At 40.6% G+C, this 15,873-nt stretch overlaps 1 protein-coding gene and 1 long non-coding RNA gene across 5 annotated transcripts in view; one reads left to right on the forward strand and one right to left on the reverse strand.

Moving 5' to 3' along the window:
• The window catches only part of plekha1b (pleckstrin homology domain containing, family A (phosphoinositide binding specific) member 1b), an 83,876-nt gene that overhangs the window by 16,767 nt on the left and 51,236 nt on the right, over positions 1-15,873 (forward strand). The window lies entirely within an intron of this gene.
• Positions 3,142-7,201, reverse strand: LOC122561176. Its single transcript, XR_006314938.1, has 3 exons — positions 7,119-7,201; positions 4,058-4,116; positions 3,142-3,346 (listed from the first exon to the last, which is right to left on the reverse strand). It is a non-coding gene; the product is annotated as an uncharacterized LOC122561176 (long non-coding RNA).

Consider the following 15,873-nt stretch of genomic DNA (forward strand, 5'->3'; position numbering starts at 1 on the left):
CCCCCCCTCCTTTTTTACCACCCTCCCTCATCTTACTGAAACATCTGTAATCAGGAACCTCCAACAACCATTCCTGACCCTCTTCTATCCACGTTTCCGTGATGGCCACAACATTGTAGTCCCGGGTACCGATCCACGCCTTAAGTTCACCCACTTTATTTCTGATACTCCTTGCATTGAAGTATACACACTTGAGCCCATCTCTGTCTCCACAAGTACTCCCTGTCAGTGCTACCTTCTCCACAGCCTCCCTACATTCTTGGACATCCTGACAAATAGCTAGCCTACTTGCTGGACTACAAGTCCGGCTTCTCGGCCGGGGAGGGGGGCACTTCTTTCTACTTTATGAAAACCTTCATGACTTATTCAAACTGTATTAATCTAACTATATCTTGCCATTTTAAAAAAAAAATTCTGGAGCTATTCAGATCAGCGAAACAAGCATTTCAGGTTAATGTCCTTTTCTTAGAAGTTCCTTGTGCAATATTTTGCTTGTCTGTACTATCCGATTGCACTTATGATTTCAGACTATTTGATGTTAGCTCATGAAAAGTAGTAACCTTTTGTGGTATTTATTGTAATTTTTCTTGTTTGAAAATTTTTTGGGGAAAACAAGTAACTGCTGTAGCAACAGTTAAGATCCCATATAACACAGTGTGAGACAAAAGTTCTGTTTTAAATGGATCCAATTTCCAATAGTGACATTAGAAAACAGTGAATAAGGGTGATAAACACATCACCTATTTCTTTATAAATTATTAACCAATATCCCCCAAATGATCTATATACCTTACTATGTACTGTATGGTTCTTTAATTTTGTAAGTGAAGCAGTAGATTACTTTGAATATTACAGTCCAAAAGCTGAAAGATTTTGGATTTCATCAATTATTAAGTGTGAAGCAGTGAAAATGGCTTTAATTTTTTTGTTCTTTCCTGACGTCAGGACACCCTAAGACTGTACAACCAATGTAGCACTCTGTAGGTAGTATGTTGTAATAGAGGAAGGTCAGCAGGCAGTTTGTACACAGCAAGCTCCCATCAGTGTACTGACAAATCTGTTTATGGGTATTGGTTGAGGGGAAAAATTAGTTACAGCACCTGCAAGAATTTCTTTAAATAGTATCAAGGTGATTTTTTTAATATCCATTTGAGGGTAAATGGAACCTTGGTTTAATGTTTCATTAGAAAGGCATCACCCCTTCAGTACTTTGGGATATCAACTGATACTTTCCTGCTCAAATCCCTGTCATGGGCCAGAAACTCACACCTCAGTTGAGCTGTTCTCCCCTGAGAAAGTGAGGACAGCAATTGCTGGAGATCAGAGTTGAAATGTGTGCCACTGGAAAAGCACATGTAAGTCAGGCAGAATCTGAGGAGCAGAAGAGTCACCATTTCGTTATAAGCCCTTCAAGAACAGACATTACGGGCAGAATATTACCAGGGCCTGAGTAACGTGGGCTATGATGGGATTTCTGGGGAATCAGGGGAAATGTCTGGCGAGGCCAGCCTTGATAATAGGAGCATTTCGCCCTAACTTCCATGCTTTTGACAAATAGCATGGCGGGTTGCCAATTTAAGGGGGTTATTGCTTGTTAAACTATTTGCTGACTGCCCAACTCGCCTCATTCAGCTTTCTATCTTAAACCTACTTTCATCTGGTCACCAAGCATCAAATATCTCAGGGCATGTCATGGATATAAGTCATGTGTACCCCCTCTTCCAGGAGCATTGACATCAGAAACATGTGGAACATAGCTATCTTGTGCTCGGATCTACTGAAACTGCTTCCACAATTCAATGTTGCACCTTGGGCTGTAATGCTGCAGGAAGGACACTGTGCTCAGGGGTATGCTGATGCACTGGCTGGGCTCCATCTCTGGGTTCTTCACTTGCTCTTCATAGAGATCCTGGATTCACATAGCATTCCTGCCTTGCATTGTCTTTGTGCATATTTTCCCCCTTTTTTTAGTCAGAGATACCAGGCTCATAACTTCTGTCTTGTTTTGTCATTTAGCACAGACCTTAAGGAATTAAACTTGTCATGGTTGTCAGGGCTCTGTCAAGCCAAGGGTGATGGCCTTTGCTCAGGGGGTTGCAACACATCAAGTCAAGGGCAGCCTACAATACCCATCCAGGGGCTTGGAAATAGTCAGCCACTCAGTATGGTCAGTCAGGATGCTCTTCACATAAGGGGTAAGGAACTTGGTATCAGGCAACCCATTGTTTGCCTTGAGTCCTTCTGCCCTGGTGAGCACTGTTACCCTCCTGGAATGAGAGGGGGGTAAATATGAAGGGAGATGAAAATTGGTAGCATAGGTGTTACATAGGTAGGGGGTGTCCCATGTGAGTAATTAGGCATCACTGAGAGTGTGCAGTCAGGTGTCAGAGGGTGACCGTAAGAAAAGGTGTTGCATGCTGTTGTGATAGTGGTCGAGCAGAAGGTTTGTTGGGTAATGGGTAAATATGTGAGTGAGTGGGAGATATTGGAGAAAAGGGGATGGCACTTAAACTGGTGGAGAGAAGAAGGTCATTGATCTTTTTCCTACTGTGCTGTGCATTCGTTCAGAGGGCGAGCACTGATTTTATTCTGGTGGCAACCTCAGACCAAGTGGCTTTAGTTTAGTGTCATGGCCTCCCCTACTGGCCCTGGGGGAAGAAGAAATCCTGCATCTGTCACTGTATCCAACAGGATCTCTTGGTCATTCCTACGAAGCAGGGCACTAATTTCCTCCTGACTGCCATGTGTGGGGTAAATCTCTGGAATAGTGCAGGTCACCTCCAGACAGGCAGCACTTGTCCAATGCTCAATCAGCTTTTAGAAGTACAATGCTCCAAATGACTGAAAGTCCCAGGTTATCTATTGAGTGCAGAGTTGTCTTGTGAATGGTACGTGGTGAGATAGGTTGGATTGGATGTGAGATACACAATAGGGATGAGTTTGGTTAAAAAATGGCAAGAAATCTCAAGGCCTTGCAGTAGAACCCCCTTCAAAAAACATAACACTGAGCCCTACATTTTTGGGAGGATAAGCTTAATTGTGAACACTTATGTTCACGTTTTTCTTTGATCACTTACATGTACCCATTGTATTATCATGAGATTTTAAATGGTATAGAAGTAATGCTATACGTAATACGAAGTCCATACATATATTAAAACCATTCTTTGCATTTGATTTTGTGGCTTAGATTCTTGAAGATTTTAAATTTATTGTACAGAATAGGAAAAATGATTGCACCTTTCTTGTACAGTGCAAACAGGTTTTTGGGGATTAGTGGTTAAAAATGTTATTTACATAAAGATGTTTTGGTTGTCCAAGATCTGTGTGCTTTGTTTCTTGTTACCTAGGTGGAGATTTAAATCAGTACCTTGTTAAAACTATTTCATATGAACTGAAATTTTCACAATCTTGCATACAAACTAAAAAAATCTCTAACTTAATTACAGAAGCTTCTAATCATTTGTCAGAAATCGTAATTATTGCTGACTGCAGCACACAACAAACAGGGGTTTCCTTCCACCAGACCAAAAATAGTTAAACATTGCTATCTCCATTCAAATGATTGATATAAACCTTTTTCTGATACAAAATATTTTTTTGAGGATCTGTCGCACTTGTGATTTTATCTTTTTTTTAACCTCTTCGATATTAAAGCCATCTGTGTCATGTACAACCAAACTAGGAAAACAGCTTCTCAATTTCATTTTTATTTTCAGGATGAACCAAATGACTCTGTTCGAACAAAGTTATTTTGGGCAAGGGAAAAAGATCTTCCCCCTCAATGGTCAATTTCCAAGTATGAAATTCCCATTGGAGGAAGTTTATACACCGTGACATAATTACATAAGAAGTAGTATTGTTATCCCAGGTTTCCTTAATTCCTGACTTCTGCTTCCAATGCTATATATAAATATGCAGCATTAATTTTCTTTACTATTTCAATTCAACAGATTTGGAGTGAAGGAAATAGGTGAGCATTAATTTTGAAATTGATTTCAACTTTGGCACTGTAAAACTGGCAATATTGTGGTGTTGATTTGAATATACACCTTACCTTCCAGTGGCTTCAGTGCAAATGAAGATTGGACGTGGTGTATTGTGGGCAGGTGATACCTGTGGCATAAAATGCATAGATAAAAATAAAATTAACTATAACCTTTTACTACATTGTTTTTGTGACACTGCACAATTAGTGTCATAATGAGAATGTGTATAGGGTATAAGCAGGCAGGGAAAGAGTTAAGCTCCAGAGTTTTGTGAAACAAGAGATTCAGCTGAGCATGACTCTTATCAGATAAGAACTTACAGTTCACAGTGGGGTGCTGTAGGCAAGGGTAATGGGTGAACAAAGAGGAAAAGCAGTCATTATGTAGAGCCATTTAACGAGATGAGGTAGCGTTCAGTATGTAATAAAATGTATTCATTACGTGAAGCCAGTTAACAAGGTTAAGAACATTCACTGTGTAACAGAAGATGGCTTAATCTTTACTATTGACACTTGCTGATCATAACAGTCACCCAATCAATACGTATGTTGCCTTCTCCGAGTGCTCCTCCCTGTAAAATGACTATATAGCAAAACTTTTAATCTTGATTGATTTTTGCATCTTGAAATTATGCTTCACAATACACTGGATGATGGAAATAGGCAGAAAATAAATTTTGCCTTTACTGTTGCGCAGTCAGTTTGCCAATTCCGAGTAATACCTTTGATAAAACTAGAATGTCTGGAAGTTACCTTATGTAAAATTTCCAGCTCCCTCTAATAGAAATCACTCCGTCAATCTTTCTATTCTGCTATTCGTGGTGAGGAAAATTGGGCCTTTGTGTAGCAAACACAGCAAAACTGTATGTTCATGTGGTTCCCATCCTAATTTTAAGGTAAATTTACAAAAAATACGAGCTGAACCAAAGGAGGAGATATCTGGAATAATGGTAGGGGTAAAGCTTTGGATGGATTTTGAGATGGATCTTTGATGAGAGGAGAGATTTCCAAACCAGTGAGAGGATGATGGCCTGTGGGGCCAGGGAGAGGAGTAAACGTGAAGAGATCCCAGATTTGTTGCGTGAGAGGTTATAGAGCTGGTGAATTGAAGTAAAATAAATTTAGGGGGGAATAATGTTTACAATTTCAAAACTATTCAAGTCTTCTTTCGAAGGATTGCTATTTATATTTTCTTTACTTCATGATAACTAAAATTCATCTGACATGATGGTTGACCATCTTGAGATGTTTGAGTTTATGAAAGTGCACATTAATTTTGTCTCTGCATTACAGTGAACCAGCCTTTGCAATTAGTGCTGTTGTTCCCTCCCCTCCAGTTGAAGCAAAACACTCAAACACAGTATAGTTTTATCTCTTTCATCTTTATCCTAGGCCCTAAAGGGAGAGAGAACAACCTGTGAATTCAGTGCACAAAGACATGAGTTAATGGTCTTCTCTGGAGAGCAGTTTCTCAATGAACTATAGTCATTTTATGAGAAGGAGCATCTAGATAAGGCAACATACATATTGTAACAGTCACCCAAACAATCAGCAAGTGTCAATAGTAAAGATTAAGCCATCTGCTGTTACACAATGAATAACTGGCTTCATATAAATACTTGTCACTTTTTTTTAAACTGACCTCACATACTGAATGCTACCTCCTCTTTTTAAATGACTCTACATAATGACTGCTTTTCCACCTTGTTAACCCATTACCTTTGCCTGCAGCACCCCATTGTTAACTCTAAGTTCTTATCTAATCTGGGTCATGCTCAGCTGAACCCCTTGTTTCTCAAAACTCCAGAGCTTAATTCCTTCCCTGCCTGCTTATGCCCTATACATATTCCCAGTGCCATTTGCTCTGCCTTCTCTTCCTTAGTCTTGTATATCTGTTCCTCTTTACTTCACATTCTATACAATTTGTGATGTTGCATTAAATACTGTAATTTAAACTGAGACTGCTTAGTTAAGAAAACACTGTTGCTTGTTTTGCTGACAGTAGTCTCATCTCGACAATGCCTTTCTGAAATAAAAATACCTCCTTTTAAAAGATCTGTGGGTTGGAGTGATCATAACACGATAAAATTTCACATTGGTTTTGTGGATAGGACTAAACTAGTGACTTGAACTTACAGGTAAGTATAAGAGCCAGAAATAATGTTGGCCATGGTGCAATGGGGAAAAAGAGTATCAGGTAAGATGACAGAAACAGTGGCAGACATTTTAAGGAGCTATTTAATCAATTTCAAATAACACATTCCATTAAGATGTGGAGGTGCCAGTGTTGGACTGGAATGGACAAAGTCAAGTCACACGGTACTAGATTTATAGTCCAACAGGTTTATTCAAAATCACGAGTGTGAGAGATTTCGGAGTGTAAGCCCCTTCATCAAGTGAAGTGAGAGGAGTGCGCACACAGTTTGTAGGCAGAGAGATCAAAAGATCACACAAATGGTGTGAGTGGAGTGGCAACAGGCTGAATAATAAGCGGGCGATCAAAAATGTTAGACAGTAAGTAAAGTGTCAGCTGAATAACAAGTATAGGGATGACCTATAATCTGTTTTAAATGAGGCAGAGATAATTACAAAAAATTAAATAAGGTGGTGCTGGAGATAAACCAAATGATCGGAATAACGTGATGGGTATAAGAGTTGCATGTCGAGGGTCAAACCAAAATAAGTAATCCAAAACTGCAAGCCAGCGAGATCATAACAATTTGTCAGGGTAATGGTGTCGAAACAGGAGAGTAATGAAGATTTTACAGATACACAACAATGTGGTGGGATCACATGTAGTCCGACATGATCCCAAGGGAACGGAACTTGGCTATCCAGTTCTTGCTCGACGATTCTGCGTCGTGTATCTTGAAGACGACCTTGAAGGTTGTTTAACCAAAGTTCAGAAGCTGAATGTCCTTCACCACTGAAGTGTTCTCTGACTGGGATGGAACATTCCTCTCTGTTGCGTGGTGTTCAATCACCTGCTGTTGTAGCATGTGCATTGTTTGGCAATAGACCATATCTCAGGGCATCCTTGCCTGCAGCTCAGCTGAGTATCTATACACCCTCACTCTTTCCCCCCCCCCCCCCCCCATCAAAGCGAATCGCTCGGACAAAATAGTTTTACCTTCATCGCCTTTATTCTGGGCCCGGGGGGTTGGAGTTGGAGTTGGAGAACGATCGTCCATATGCATAGGGAAATGAGTTCACGTCTTCTCTGGAAGAATAGTTTCTCAATGAGCTATATAGTCATTTCGCAGGGAGGAGCATCCAAATAAGGCAACATACATATTGATTGGGTAACCTATTGATGCTTGTAACGTAAAGATTAAGCCATCTGCTATTACCCAATGTTTTTAACTTTGTTGACTGGTTTCACATAATAAATACTCTTCACCTTGTTAAATGACATTACATACTGAATGCTACATCATCTCGTTAAATAGCTCGACATAATGATTACTTTTCCTCCTTGTTCAAACATTACCCTTGCCTACGGCACCCCTTTGTTAACTGCAAGTGCTTATCTAATCTGAGTCATGCTTAGCTGAACCTCTTGTTTCACAAAACTCAAAACTTTTCCCCTGCCTGCTTATACCCTATACACATTCTGGATTAGTGGTGCTGGAAGAACACAGCAGTTCAGGCAGCATCCGAGGAGCAGTAAAATCGACGTTTTGGGCAAAAGCCCTTCATCAGGAATAAAGGCAGAGAGCCTGAAGCGTGGAGAGATAAGCTAGAGGAGGGTGGGGAGAAAGTAGCATAGAGTACAATAGCTGAGTGGGGGAGGGGATAAAGGTGATAGGGTGGAGTGGATAGGTGGAAAAGAAGATAGGCAGGTAGGACAAGTCATGGGGACAGTGCTGAGCTGGAAGTTTGGAACTAGGGTGAGGTGGGGGAAGGGGAAATGAGGAAACTGGTGAAGTCCCCATTGATGCCCTGGGGTTGAAGTGTTCCGAGGCGGAAGATAGGGTGTTCTTCCTCCAGGCGTCTGGTGGTGAGGGAGCGGCAGTGAAGGAAGCCCAGGTCCTCCATGTCCTCAGCAGAGTGGGAGTTGAAATGTTGGGCCACAGGGCGGTGTGGTTGATTGGTGCGGGTGTTCTGGAGACGTTCCCTAAAGCGCTCTGCTAGGAGGTGTCCAGTCTCCCCAATGTAGAGGAGACCGCATCGGGAGCAACGGATACAATAAATTATATTAGTGGATGTGCAGGTAAAACTTTGATGGATGTGGAAGGCTCCTTTAGGGCCTTGGATGGAGGTGAGGGAGGAGGTGTGGGCGCAGGTTTTGCACTTCCTGCGGTGGCAGGGGAAGGTGCCAGGAAGGGAGGATGGGTTGTAGGGGGGCGTGGACCTGACCAGATAGTCAAGGAGGGGACGGTCTTGCGGAAGGCGGAAAGGGGTGGGGAGGGAAATATATCCCTGGTGGTGGGGTCTTTTTGGAGGTGGCGGAAATGTCGGCAGACGATTTGGTTTATGCGAAGGTTGGTCGGTTGGAAGGTGAGCACCAGCGGCGTTCTGTCCTTGTTACGGTTGGAGGAGTGGGGTCTGAGGGCGGAGGTGTGGGATGTGGACGAGATGCGTTGGAGGGCATCTTTAACCACGTGGGAAGGGAAATTGCGGTCTCTGAAGAAGGCCATCTGGTGTGTTCTGTGGTGGAACTGGTCCTCCTGGGAGCAGATACAGCGGAGGCGGAGGAATTGGGAATACGGGATGGCAATTTTGCAAGAGGTAGGGTGGGAAGAGGTATAATTTTTTACCTATACCCTATACACATACCACCCACCATGTACATGGTGAGTATTCTCACGTGATGGTAGTATCAATGTTGATCTGACGTGTCTTTCAGAGGTTGCCATGGCAGGATCGTGTGGTGTTGTAGTCAGTGTTGTCCTGAAGTCTAGATAGTTAGCTGTGAACAATGATCTGTTTAAAATTTGGTAGTTTAAAGGTGAGAAGCGGCAACATAGGGATGATGATCTTGGCGACATGCTCATTGCCATGTTGAAGGCTGTGAAGGAACACAATACCAACACACCTGGATGTGCCATCAGGAATGGGAACCTGTGTGTGAGACTGTGTGCAAGACTGATTCCAAAGAGTAATCCCTGGTAAGTCTGGCAGGATGAAACATGTTGATATTGCTATGTAGTTATTTCAGTGATTCTTCAGCACAGTCCAAAGGAAGATTGTCATCGATGTATCTAGTGTATAGCATTGGTTGAAGGTCCTGCTCAGCAAAGAAGTCTTGCTCGAACTTGTGGATGAAAATGTTGGCATATTGGGGTGCAAATTTGGTCCCCATGGCTGGTCCACGTATCTGGATGAAGAACTGGTTGTCGAAGGTCAAGACTTTATGGTCAAGAATGAAACTGAGCTGTAAGATGGTGTTTGGAAATTGGGAGTTATTGGTATTGAGTACTGACCTGTTGCAGTGATACCACTCATGGGGGATGCTGATGTCGAGTGTCCAAACAACCATTGTGATGAGGAATGTTCCTGGTTTGACTGGTCAGTAGTTGCTGAGTTTCTGTAAGAAATCTGCAGTGTTGCGACAAGCTGGGGGTTCCTTGTACAGTGGCTCTCAAGATGCCCTTGACATTGCCAGGGAGATTCTCTCGCACGCAGGTCCCATTTCCGATGGCACATCCAGATGTGTGGGCTTTGTGTATTTTCGAAAAGTCTCTTGAAGTACGTGGGATGGGAGTGCATAGAATACTCTGAAGATCTGGATCAAAGGTCTTGAGTTGATGGGTGTGTTTTTTGATAGTTGTCTAGCGTTCCTTGTTCAGTTGTTAGTATGCTTCTTGGTAGTCGTCCATTCTGTTCTGTATGACGATGGCTCCTTCTTTGTCTGCTAGTTTGGTAGCAGTGTTGCAATTGGTCTTGAGAGCATGGATGATGTTGTGCTTTGGGTGATGTTCTGAGCTATCTTATGAGCGTGGCTGAATCCAGTGTTAACATACCTCATGACTGCTTGAGCATACATGTTGAGCCTAGGGCAGCAGCATACTGGAGGCGTCCAGTTTGATTCTCTGGATCTCTGTCGACTGTTTGGTCCATTTGTTGTCTCCATTGGGCTCATGCTGACATTTTGGTTCATAGAAGGATTCCTAGATCTCATTTGATGAATTCTTTACCATGAAATCAGTGGGGTCCATTTTGGTCAGAAACTGAACCCTCAGCTGAGAACTTCAATTCCGTCCAGTTGAAGATGAATTTCCCTGTGATGGTACCGGTCTTAACCATTAAGAAAACGTGCTGCAAGAAGGATCTGACATCCTCTGTTAAGAAATTTGAGCATAGAGCAAATTTGAAAGAAAAGATGTACAGTGCAGAGATTAGCAAAAAAAAAAATCAAGGAGCAGTTGGCACTTGAGTGAGAAGTAACAAAGAAAGATAAGACTGAGGTATTAATTATAGGAAACAAGGAAAAAGCAATGGCTCTGAATAAATATCAGGTGTCTAACCTCACAACAGAAAATGATGCATCCAAAGAATAGTTTTTAAAAAATTGAGACAGAAGGAGGAAAGTTGAAATGATCTTGATTGCTAGAGGAAAAATGAGACTGCAGCCTGGCAAGTCATAGCGTTTCGACAATGTATCCCAGCTGCTTTAGAGAGATTCTGCAGGGATCACGGATGCATGGTCGAAATCTTCAAATCGTTGAGATTATGGCAAGATTGAAGAGATTGTAAAACTGCAAATGTAACAGCACTATTCAAGAAAGGAGGGAGACTACAAACAGGAAATGACAGACCAACTGGCATAACATGGGGAAAATCTTAGTTTGTTATTAAGATGCAGTAGGAGATAAAATCACAATACAATTATACGGAATGAGCATGGTTTTGTGAAAGAAATGTTTTGTTTGACAAATTTTATTTAGGGACTGTACTTCAGTAGAAACACGTGGGCTGACTTGAAAGGCATGTGAATTTAACGAAACCCAGTAAGACTCCACTGAATCAGCAAGAACAATCAAAAGTGCAAATTCCATGTGGCGAAAATAAAGAGCAAATGGATAGTAATGAAATATTTAACTTTTTTAAAGACTTTTTCCAAAAAAATTGCAAATGTCTAATTCATGGTTCATGTTAATATTTTGTTGCTAATGTCTATTGTTGTGAAGATAACGAATGTAGGGCCTTAGTTATTATAATATCCAACAAAAAATGTAGTTTTGAAGTTTTAGCAGTGTTTGATTTAGTTGAGTCAGCGACAAGGGGGAAATGAATAAAGGCAGTGCTCACTGACACTTGCAAATGCTTCCCTCCAGGAAAGCACGCACAATTTTGGAACGGGGTTCAGTGAGTGAAGGGGTTGTGGGATGGTGCAGGTACCCAGGAGTGAATAGGGCCCAAGAGCTGGGGGTGAGGGAGTGCAGTAAGCGGCAGGCCCTCTTCTCCTCTGTCTCCCTTTTTTTTTGTCTGCATTCCCTACCCTGGCTTTCTTGGCCTTCATCCCTGTCTGGTTCTTTCCCGGTTCCTAACAGTCCCCCGGCTTCTGATCTCTCAGCCCTTTTTTTCCCTCTGGTTCCTATCTCCTGTTCCAGCCCTGATCTTTGGTGTTAGTTGAGAATATTTGTCCTTGTGGAAATGAAGGATTCTGAGAACACTTCCTTCGCGTCTGGAAGACGAACGAGTGGCTGATGTAAGACAGTATATGAAATGCTGCATGACTGTAGCTGAGAGCCACTTGCTCCAGTCCTTTTGACTTGCTGAAAATTTCTTCAATGTGGAAAAGTCTTTGAATTTTTAAAAATTTTATTTAAGGTGCAGAAACCCTGTTTAAATCTAGAAGTTGAAGCGTCTGAATATGCAGTAGACATCCCATCATTAGTCCCACCATTGTAATTCTTAAAGCAGCAGAGATGATTGTTTTGGAGAGCCTTGCATGTTTGCATTCAGCTTTCCTGGATATTCTAATCTTATCATTCTAACAGATATATTACCAGACAAGTCAAATTTCATTTAGGAGCATGGCTTGACCAATCATTGTTTGTTTGATTTGCTGTAGCTTTAATGAGCCAGTCTCTTGCTGAAATGTCAGGTGTCCAATGCTGTAGATTTTGCTTTAACAAAACAAATTTATTATATAGAAATTAAGATAAAATAGAGCAAACAATTTTACTTAGGATTTCAACTCACATTTTTACTGTCTAATTACAAATCTAATCCAAAGCGTTCCTTTTAAACAGCTTTTGTAGAATACTTAAAATGCAGCCCTGGTAAATATCCAAAAACGTATCTTATATAGTACCAAAAACATCACTTGTTCAGTATTCACACCAGAGTTCCTGTTATAGTCGTCACAGTCCTTTGGAGGCAGGTTCTTTGACCCAACTGGTCCATGCTGACCAAAAGGAACATCAACACTATCATCTTAATGGGTTTAGATCTTATGACTTCAACTTGTGGACTGGAACTACTATGCATCTGCTTAAATGTACTCCGCATTAAATAGTCTCTTCAGGGTCTCATTCCAACATTTCCTGTCAGGGACGAAAATTAACACCCGACTCTAAGGTAACCAAGTTTGTTTCTACCTTTTCTCCTAGCAACAGTACTGTATACAGCCATCCTATTCCAATGACTTCATTGGACTGCTGCAAATGCAAAGAAAAAAACTGAAAAAAAATCCTCTCCCTTCAGCTTCAAGTTCTCTGACTTTAGCTGGAGTTTTAGTCATGTAATTCTACCAGTGTCGTGAAAACAGTTAATTGTAAAGCCAGGCCTCAAAACCATAAAGTCGAGATTTACCAGCATGTTGCTTAAATTGGAGTGCCTTAGGTATAAGGAGAGGTCGATCTAGAAGAAACAATCCAAGTTAGTCCATTTGGAGGCTGAGGGGTAATCTGAGAGATGTATATAAAATTTGAGGCCTGGATTGGGTGGATATGTCAAATATAAGAAAAAGTAGGTTTAAGGTGAGAGGAAAAGTTTTTGAAAGGTGATGTGCAAAGCTTTGTTATGCAGAGGATGGTAGGTGCATGGAATGTACTGTCAGGGAGGTGGTTAAAGCAGAAATGTCAGCCACATTTTTAAGAGGCATTTAGACAGACACCTGAGCAAGCAGCAAATGTTACGGATCATATGCAGGCAAATGGGATTATCTTAACATGGCAGTTTGTTCAGCACAGGCATGTTTCTGTGCTATACTGTTCTATATATGTATGTTTAAAAAGAAAAGTCACTGCATACTGAAATGATGACCAGTTAATTAGTATTATAGCACAGAAAAGGACCTTTGGCCCATTGAATCTGCACTGACATAACTACCACTGATGGTGTGCTAATCCTAATTTCACAACATCCCAATTTAAGATGGCAAAGTTCCAGGGCCTGATGGGATCTCGCCCAGGGTACTGAAGGAGGCAAGGAGGAGATTGCTGAGACACGAGATCTTTGTATCCCCGTTAGCCACAGGCGAAATCCCAGAAGACTAGCTGTGTTGTTCCTTTTTGTTTAAGGAGGGAAACAGGGATTATCCGAGAAATTAGACAGATAAACCTTATCGGTGGTGGGGAAATGATTGGAGAAAGTTCCTATGGAACAGGATTTTCAAGAATCCCTGGCTGTCCAAAATTGGAACATTCCTATGAAACCTTTCGTAAGGTGAAATGGCACAAAGCGAAGAAGCATTAATTTGTATGGGAAATATTTACCTTTTTTTCATAAAAGCAAAAATCCTCTTCGATTTCTTTCAGTTAGTGAAACAGGTACTAATGCAGGTCTTCCATAAAAGTGAAGTAGCATAAAGCATACTTTTGAAAATGGGGGAATACGTGTACTTGAATTTGGGAAAGAATGGACTTATTACGGATCGTCAGCACGGCTTTGTGCAGGAGGGGTTTTGTCTCTCGATTAATAACTTTAGATGCACTAAAAATCAACTGATTACTAATTTGAAAACCAGAAACCTACATAATAAAATGTAAGTAAAATTCCCATTTACATCACTGTGTAAAATGTTAAAGCTGCTGATCATTGGCATGCATTATTGACTTATACCCATGTACTGTTCCTAACACCGTGTGACTTTAATTTTGCTCTTCAATCTCTTAATGTGTGACTTTATCAAAAGATTACTAAAAATCTAAATACACCACATTCAGTGGTTTTCCCTTGTGTATTCTTATAGTTACTCTTCAAAAGAAATCTTGATCATTCATTAAATTGATATCCTTTCATAAATCCATGTTGATTAATTTCATTAGTGTTTTGTATTAGTGCCCTGTTTTTGCATACTTTATACTAGTTGCCAACATTTTCCCTCCTACTGATGTTAGCCTAACAAGTATCTAATTTTCTCCTACCCTTTTAAAATGTTGTTTACGTTGCCACCCTATCATTTGGGATTGTTCCATACTCTGCAGAATTTTGGAAGATGACCATCAACGTATCCACCATTTCCATGTCTGCCTTCTTTCCTAAGATGTAGATTATCAGAACCTGGAGACTTATTCGCTTCCAGGCCCATCAATTCCTTCAGCGCTATTTTGTACTAATGCTAATTTCATTCAATTTCTTCTTCCCAATAGACCCTTGCTTTCATTTCTGCTAAGTTACTTGTGTTATCCTCTATGAAGATAGAATTAAAGTAACTGTTTAGTTGCTCTGTCGCGCCTCTCTTTTCTACCAAATACCTTATTTTACACTATGGAGCATAAATTAGTCTTTGCTAATCTTTTTGCATACTTCTAGAAGTTCTTGAAGCCCCTTAATGCAAGTTTACTGGCATACTCAAGTCATCCCTTTTTTTAATCAATTCTCTAGTCTTGTAATTTTAAATTGCTCTCAGGACTAAGCTTTTGCTGTTGTTTGCTACAAGTTGTGACTCTTAATATCTAATATTTGTAATTTTTGTTATCCGTTGTTGGGCTTCTTTGCACGAGAGCATAATTTATAACTGTCATGGTGTGTGCATGCATTCCTTTCACTTTTTTTTCTGCCTATCCATAGTCCAAAATATCTCAACACCAGGTTATAGTTCAATCGGTTTAATTGCAGGGAAGAAGTGTTTGGGAGGTGGCTAGGTAGGCTTCAAAAGAAAGAGGATATGGTAGCATTGCAGGGCAATTATTTAGACAATGATACAAGACTGGGTCAGGAAGGGGCAATGTACAAGAATAAAAAACAGCAAGTAAACAGGGTCTAGGGGTGGAGAAGAGCATATGGCAAAATTTATGGCTTTTCACCTAAATGCCTGTGATATCCAGAACAAAATAAATGAAATGATACAGATGTTAATATGTATGGTCTTGTAACCATGACTTTGTATTGGCTATAAGGAGATCAGAGTTTGAAACTAAATTTTCAGAACTGGGAGACTTTTCAAAAGGACAGCTTTGTTAATGTGAGATAGAAAATGAATCAAGGCAAGAAATAAGGTGAAGAAGACATTGGAGTAGTCTATCGGCCCCTCTAATAGTACTTGTTCCATAGGCCAGAGAATAAGAGATAATGGCATGCTTTCTTAAAAGTACATTAGTCACGGGTGATAATTTTCATATAGATTCAAAAAATCAAATTGTATCTGTGAGAGAATTCATAGAGAAATGATTTTGAAGATATGTTTTTTAAAACTGCCTCATGGCAAATTATCTTAGTCAAAAGTGCTGTAGGGAACAGTGATCATAATTGAATTTTGCATTGTGTGAGAGTGTTAAACTTGAGTTGGAAACAAGCTTGCTAACCTTAAGGGTAAATACATTGGGCTGAGGAATGAGTTGAGTGGAGTGGACTGGGAAGGGAGTTTAGCAAAAAGACGGTTCAGGAACAATGGCAGATGTTTTAAAAAATAAAAAATAAAATACTTCATGACTCATAATAAAGATTTATCCCAGTGAGGAAGAAGTATCCTCAAAGAGGATAAACCACTG

The sequence above is a fragment of the Chiloscyllium plagiosum genome, chromosome 22 (genome assembly GCF_004010195.1).
Source record: "Chiloscyllium plagiosum isolate BGI_BamShark_2017 chromosome 22, ASM401019v2, whole genome shotgun sequence".
Lineage (NCBI taxonomy): Eukaryota > Metazoa > Chordata > Chondrichthyes > Orectolobiformes > Hemiscylliidae > Chiloscyllium > Chiloscyllium plagiosum.